Genomic DNA, 6,000 nt, shown 5'->3' with positions numbered 1-6,000 from the left:
GGTCTTTAGAAAAGTTATTAATTGGTTTTCTTCGAATAGGCTTGCTCTGAACTTTGAAAAAACACAGTTCATACAATTTTCTGCTGCAAGAAGTATAATTCCTTCAAGAAACCAAACACATCAGAAGAAGTCAGTAGCCAGGGTAGAGCATACTAAGTTTTTGGGTGTACATATAGATGAGAATCTTAATTGGAAAATTCGTATTTTGGATCTCCTAAAGCGACTTGGTTCAGCAACTTTTGCAATCAGAATGATTGCCAATTTTGAGGATATAGAAATTAGTAAGCTAACATACTTTGCATACTTCCACTGTCTTATGTCATACGGAATAATATTCTGGGGCAGCTTAACACTTAGGAAAAAGGTGTTCACTTCTCAAAAGAAAGTAGTTAGAATAATGTGTGGGGTTCATAGTCGCACATCTTCTAGGCATCTGTTTCAAAGGTTAAGAATTCTTACAACTGCTGACAGTACATTTACTCAGCAATGAAATTTTTTCTCAACAACATGGACCAGTTTAAAATCAACAGCGACATTCATGATTACAATACAAGAAAAAAGAAAGCGCTATACAATCCTTCACTTAACCTATCTTTGGCACAGAAAGGGGCAAAATATGCTGCTATTAAACTTTTTGATAAATTAATAGATGAAATAAATTGTCTGACGGATAGCAGTAATAGTTTCAAAAACAAATTGAAATCATACCTCCTTGACAACTCCTTCTATACCATGGATAAATTCTTAAATATGAGTAAATAAATCTGGAGATATAATATATGCATTTTGTGCCATTTAAGGGAATGGGATAGATAATAGAAATATTTAGGTATAACGCTATAATGTAAACAAAAAAGAAAAAAAGAAAAAGAACTTGTTTCCTGTGCGCATTTGCTGTGCGTTTGACACGTTCCATATCATAATGGTTTTTCCGTGCTATTGATCAATGGAACACGCAACTAACTAACTAACTAATTATCTAGAGCCCATAATGACATCCCTTTGGTAGCAAAAGATATAAAAAAATTAGTTATTCTGGTCTTGACAGGAGCTACTGGCAACAAAATATTAACGCTTCTGAAAGTTTGACTAACAGAAAATACTATGTAACTAACAACGTTTATTGCAAGGAAAAAACTAAATGAAAGACTATCAGATGATACGAAGCATGAAACTCTAAATAAAGAATTCAAAATATATATTCAGAAAAGAAGAGAGTTGTAGCCGCATCGAGCTGCGTCTACGATGTAAAACTTCAATGGAGGTGTTTATTCGCTCTCTTGCAGTACGCCTATTGACAGCTACTAGATTGTTTCAGACCGATCTGGGGTTTAAACCTTTTCCAGTGTCGTCTTGACGTACTAGTCAGAATTCTGAACAGATGTAAGATAACAGTTACCGTTTAGCCAGACAACGGAACAGTTATTATATGTGAAGGAAAAAATAAATCGTGTGATACTTAATCAATTTTGGGACTTAATCGTCGTGATCTGTGATAATCACGAACACTGAAGTGTACACCAAACGCGGACATAAACTCTACAAATAGCCTTGTTTAGGAAACATCTACACGCGATCATGAAGAATTCACAGGTACGCCGTGTTGTCGGAAGCTGTAGTCAATGTCAGAATTCCTGATGCAAATAGCTTCAATTCCCTGAATGACAGATCGGTGTGCTTTCTAGTGAAGTGGTTAAATAATTCAGACGTGCAATAAACTCAGATATAACTTTAATGTGTCGTGTCGGCTACATCATTTAATGGAACTTTATAACTGTGAAATAATTATTTCTTGAGAGAACGCCGAAGTTAAAGGTGATTTAGTGACATTATTAAGAGGGAACAGTAAGGTTACATCCAAGTACGATGCCTTCTGTACGTTATTTAGCGAATACATTATCTCTGGATTTACGGCGTAGGAGTCGTTGAAGTAGCACCGTAGCGACGCCTTACCGACGGTATAAGACTTCACAAGTCAACATCCTCGCAAGACTATAATGTGGCATCGGCTTGAATTGTGGAATTTATAATTAGAGATATTACCTACGTTTGAACATTCATTTGCTAACCGGGCATAAAGAACTACTGTTATCAAGTTTTGCGTAAGCTTATAAGCCCGTGGCGAACACGAGAAGGATATTTGGTTTATTGTTTCAGATAAAGAGAGTTGTTGCGGTACCGAGTGGTGCAGTCGCTGTGTGAGGCAGTGAATGCCACTGCTTAAATTATAAGCGAGGGCCGCTTATACATTCCGGCGTGCTGCTCCGTCGATACGCGCATATCTGTTAAAAGGAGATAGTATCTGAAACTAACCAAACAAAGCGAGGAGTTTGTTTCAGCAGTTACAGATCGGAGGAGTTGTCGCGATTGACGGACGCCGACCTGTGTCTACCAGACTTGAACCATCATCCCTATCAAGCCGACACACACACACACGCCACATAATCCTTATGGCATAACACCAGCAAACAATGTCATCGGTCTCGTAGAAGACGAGATGAATGGCCAGCAGATGGAAGAGTTTGTTGATCTTCATTCAAAATGCGCACATGCCGTACAGACACGTTCAAGCCCTAGACCGGCTAAAAATGTGGAGTTGTGGAACTACAAAAAATCTTACCGTTGAGAATTAGTTGAAGAGTTTGTATAACAGTGCCGGGGAGGATGCCTTCCCACATATGACAAGTCAAGTGCATGTTGAATTGTGAGAACATATGATGGACTATATATTCCAACTGACGACCGACTGTACCGTTACGACGGTAAATGGCTCATTTGTGAGTTTGGTACTGAAACCCTACCATACTGACACTGCTAATTGAATGACTGAACATACTTGTTGTGTGTGTGTGTGTGTGTGTGTGTGTGTGTGTGTGTGTGTGTGTGTGTGTGTCTGTGTGCGTGTGCATGTGAATGTGTCTGTGTGGAACTGTATGACCTGTACATCACAGTTGTATATGTTTCTTGCTTCTGCTGTTAATATTAGCATTGGAACAGTTCCAATAAAAAGATAATGTAAGTGTTAATTTTGTCTTATTAAAATGTTTTTTCATGCAGAAATAAAACATACCTACGTTTCTTATTATTATTCATTCTTCCTTTCGTCCATGCAATACTGCCTAAGTAGCTGATTTTTATATCCTGTCAACTCCGCTTGTATAACGTTGAAACCATCGGAAGTACATGTTTAGGTATACCACCTGTAACTGCAAATTCTACTGACTTAACATTAGTTATACAAGTTATGGTAGCAGATCTCGGTACTGCACGCATACATACACTGTTCTAAATCACATTGTAAGCTATATTCACCTACATAGTTCATAGCGTCATCGAAAAGTGTTTTCACTTGTTGTTTCCAACAAGTTAGTCAGTCTGTTGCAATCCACAATACACTATAGAACCAATACAAGTTATCTACATTTGAGTGATATAAACAGACAGAATTTGAAGAATCTTCTAATGATGATAACTTCAATGTAGGAGCTCCAAACAAGTCGGTGATTGTGGCTTGCTTGCAATAGTGCTGATGTCCACAGGAAGATGAGATAAATCATATTGTATTGTCATCAGCCTAATATTGTAGTTCATTTGCCTGTGTAGTTCTGCGCATTTGATGTCGGTGAGCTTCAATTCCATATTACGATGAATATTTTCAGTCTCTGCTGTTACCTCTCAGACACTAAAAACACTCCATCTTCAGGCCACGAGTGGCCTACCGGGACCATCCGACCACCGTGTCATCCTCAGTGCAGGATGCGGATAGGAGGCGCGTGGGGTCAGCACACCGCTCTCCCGGTCTTTACGATGGTATTCTTGATCGAAGGCGCTACTATTCGGTCGAGTAGCTCCTCAATTGGCATCACGAGGCTGAGTGCACCCCGAAAAATGGTAACAGCGTTTGGCGGCCTGGATGGTTACCCATCCAAGCGCCGACCACGCCCTACAGCGCTTAACTTTGCGTGATCTCACGGAAACCGGGGTATCCACTGCGGCAAGGCCGGTGCCATACACCTCAGACATTACCTGATGCTAAACCGGTATTTACACAATTAGAACCACGCTATGTTAGCATGTCCGTTGTGTTGAAAAGCAGCATTTTGAAGTGAACTGATAATAGGAGATCACTGTAGGACAAGCATACCTCTCCAATGACAATGCGCTGCCAACATGGCTCGAGGAGTGCTTTACCTCAAACCACGTGATTACTACAGTCGCGGAATGGGAAAGTTTCGTCAGTGCTGGCAGAATGTTGCAAATAGTGAAGGAGAATATATTATTGATGACTAATGTCTCTGTTATGTGTATCTATGTTCTTATAAATCATATAGAGAAAAGCTGCGAACTTATGCACCAACCTAATACATGCAGACTAAGCCATTTACACAGAGTAAATTGACGCAATTACACTGTTTTGTGAGCAGGGCTAATCTAGGGCCTGGAGGGCAGTGTGCCTGGGCCTGGAGAGGTTTAAACCTAAGACCATAGTGGTAAAGATAGGGGGGAGGGGGGACGACAGGGGGGTTTCGAAGCATTCCGCATAGCCGAATTTACTCGAAAATTAAGATACCTCCACATGCTGGGGGTTGAACGCAGAGCCTTTAGGCCCAACAGCATAAGCATTGTTGTGACATAACTAGTGACGTCATATACCCTTTCTTAATACTTGTTTAAATGTGAAAGTATGTCGAGCTTGTTACAGAAAGAACGAACACATCCTACTTACAGACTGTATGTGCATTCAGCCACGCTACAACTGACTTAACTTTCACCTTTCTGCCTTCTTGAACATGGATTTGATTTATGGCATGGAACGGCGAATACAACAACGAATTACACCAGTGGGTCATTCATTCCATGTCAACACACTTAGGCCTCCCTGCTCTCACCTTCACGTATTTCGACGAAAATTTATGAGAGCTTTCGCACGTGTCCCTGATGGAGACTGATAAAGTTTAAACTTAGTTGAAAAAATAATGACCGAGATGTAGTCACTTGATTCACAACATGCGCGACTCGGGGCAGAACGAGCGTGAATTTCTGGGGCCTTTGGGCTGTTATGTCTCGGCCAATATTTTGTCGAAATAAATGAAATTTCACCATTCACTGTGCTCATTGCACAGAATCGAGCTTCCCTTGTAGTCTGCCGGTCAGCTCTGCTGATTTTCTGTTGCAAGATTCCACTTGTTACTGCCTCGCTCCTTTCAGAAGGAAGCCTGTGAAATTTTTCTACCTTTTGGTCTTCGAAAGTACATCTGACAAAAGAAACTCCCCACCGCACGCCAACTCATATTTAGTGATAAGGTGGCCCAGTCGATAGCCCATCCAAAACCGAACACGTATCGCGTATGAAATCAGGAGCTGTGAAAAATGAAGCCAATAGAAACAGTGAACGGTGCAAGCTCGAGATGTGCACCATCGAGCGAACTAGAAGAGCCACGGCGTCGTGGTTATCTGGTCACGATGTTGGACTGTAACTAGGGATATCTATGTTCAAATCCCAATCGCGTCCCTATTTTTCAGATAGTTATGAACCGTTCGTTCGATCACAGAGGAGTCTGTTTTCTTTCTGTAGTCTTGGCAATTCCCATTCTATAGAATGGTTATAGAACATGAGTCATGTTGCAAGAATATATTACCATCTCAAGTACATGTGATGAAACGTGAGAGCAGGTGAGATGTCACGATGAATCCAGGTTCTGTTTACAGCATCATGATGGTCGCATCCGAGTTTGGCGACATCGCAGTGAACGCACATTGGAAGCGTATATTCGTCATCGCCCGGCATGATGGTATTGGGTGCCATTGGTTACACGTCTCAGTCACCTCTTGTTCGCATTGACGGCACTTTCAACAGTGGACGTTACATTTCAGATCTGTTACGACCCGTGGCTCTACCCTTCATTCGATCCCTGCGACACCCTACATTTCAGCAGGATAATGCACGACCGCATGTTGCAGGACCTATACGGGCCTTTCTGGATACAGAAAATGTTCACC

This window comes from Schistocerca nitens, chromosome 9 (assembly GCF_023898315.1).
Source record: "Schistocerca nitens isolate TAMUIC-IGC-003100 chromosome 9, iqSchNite1.1, whole genome shotgun sequence".
In the NCBI taxonomy this organism is placed as follows: Eukaryota; Metazoa; Arthropoda; class Insecta; order Orthoptera; family Acrididae; genus Schistocerca; species Schistocerca nitens.
The sequence above is the reverse complement of the archived record's forward strand: the minus strand, read 5'-3'. Positions refer to the sequence as shown.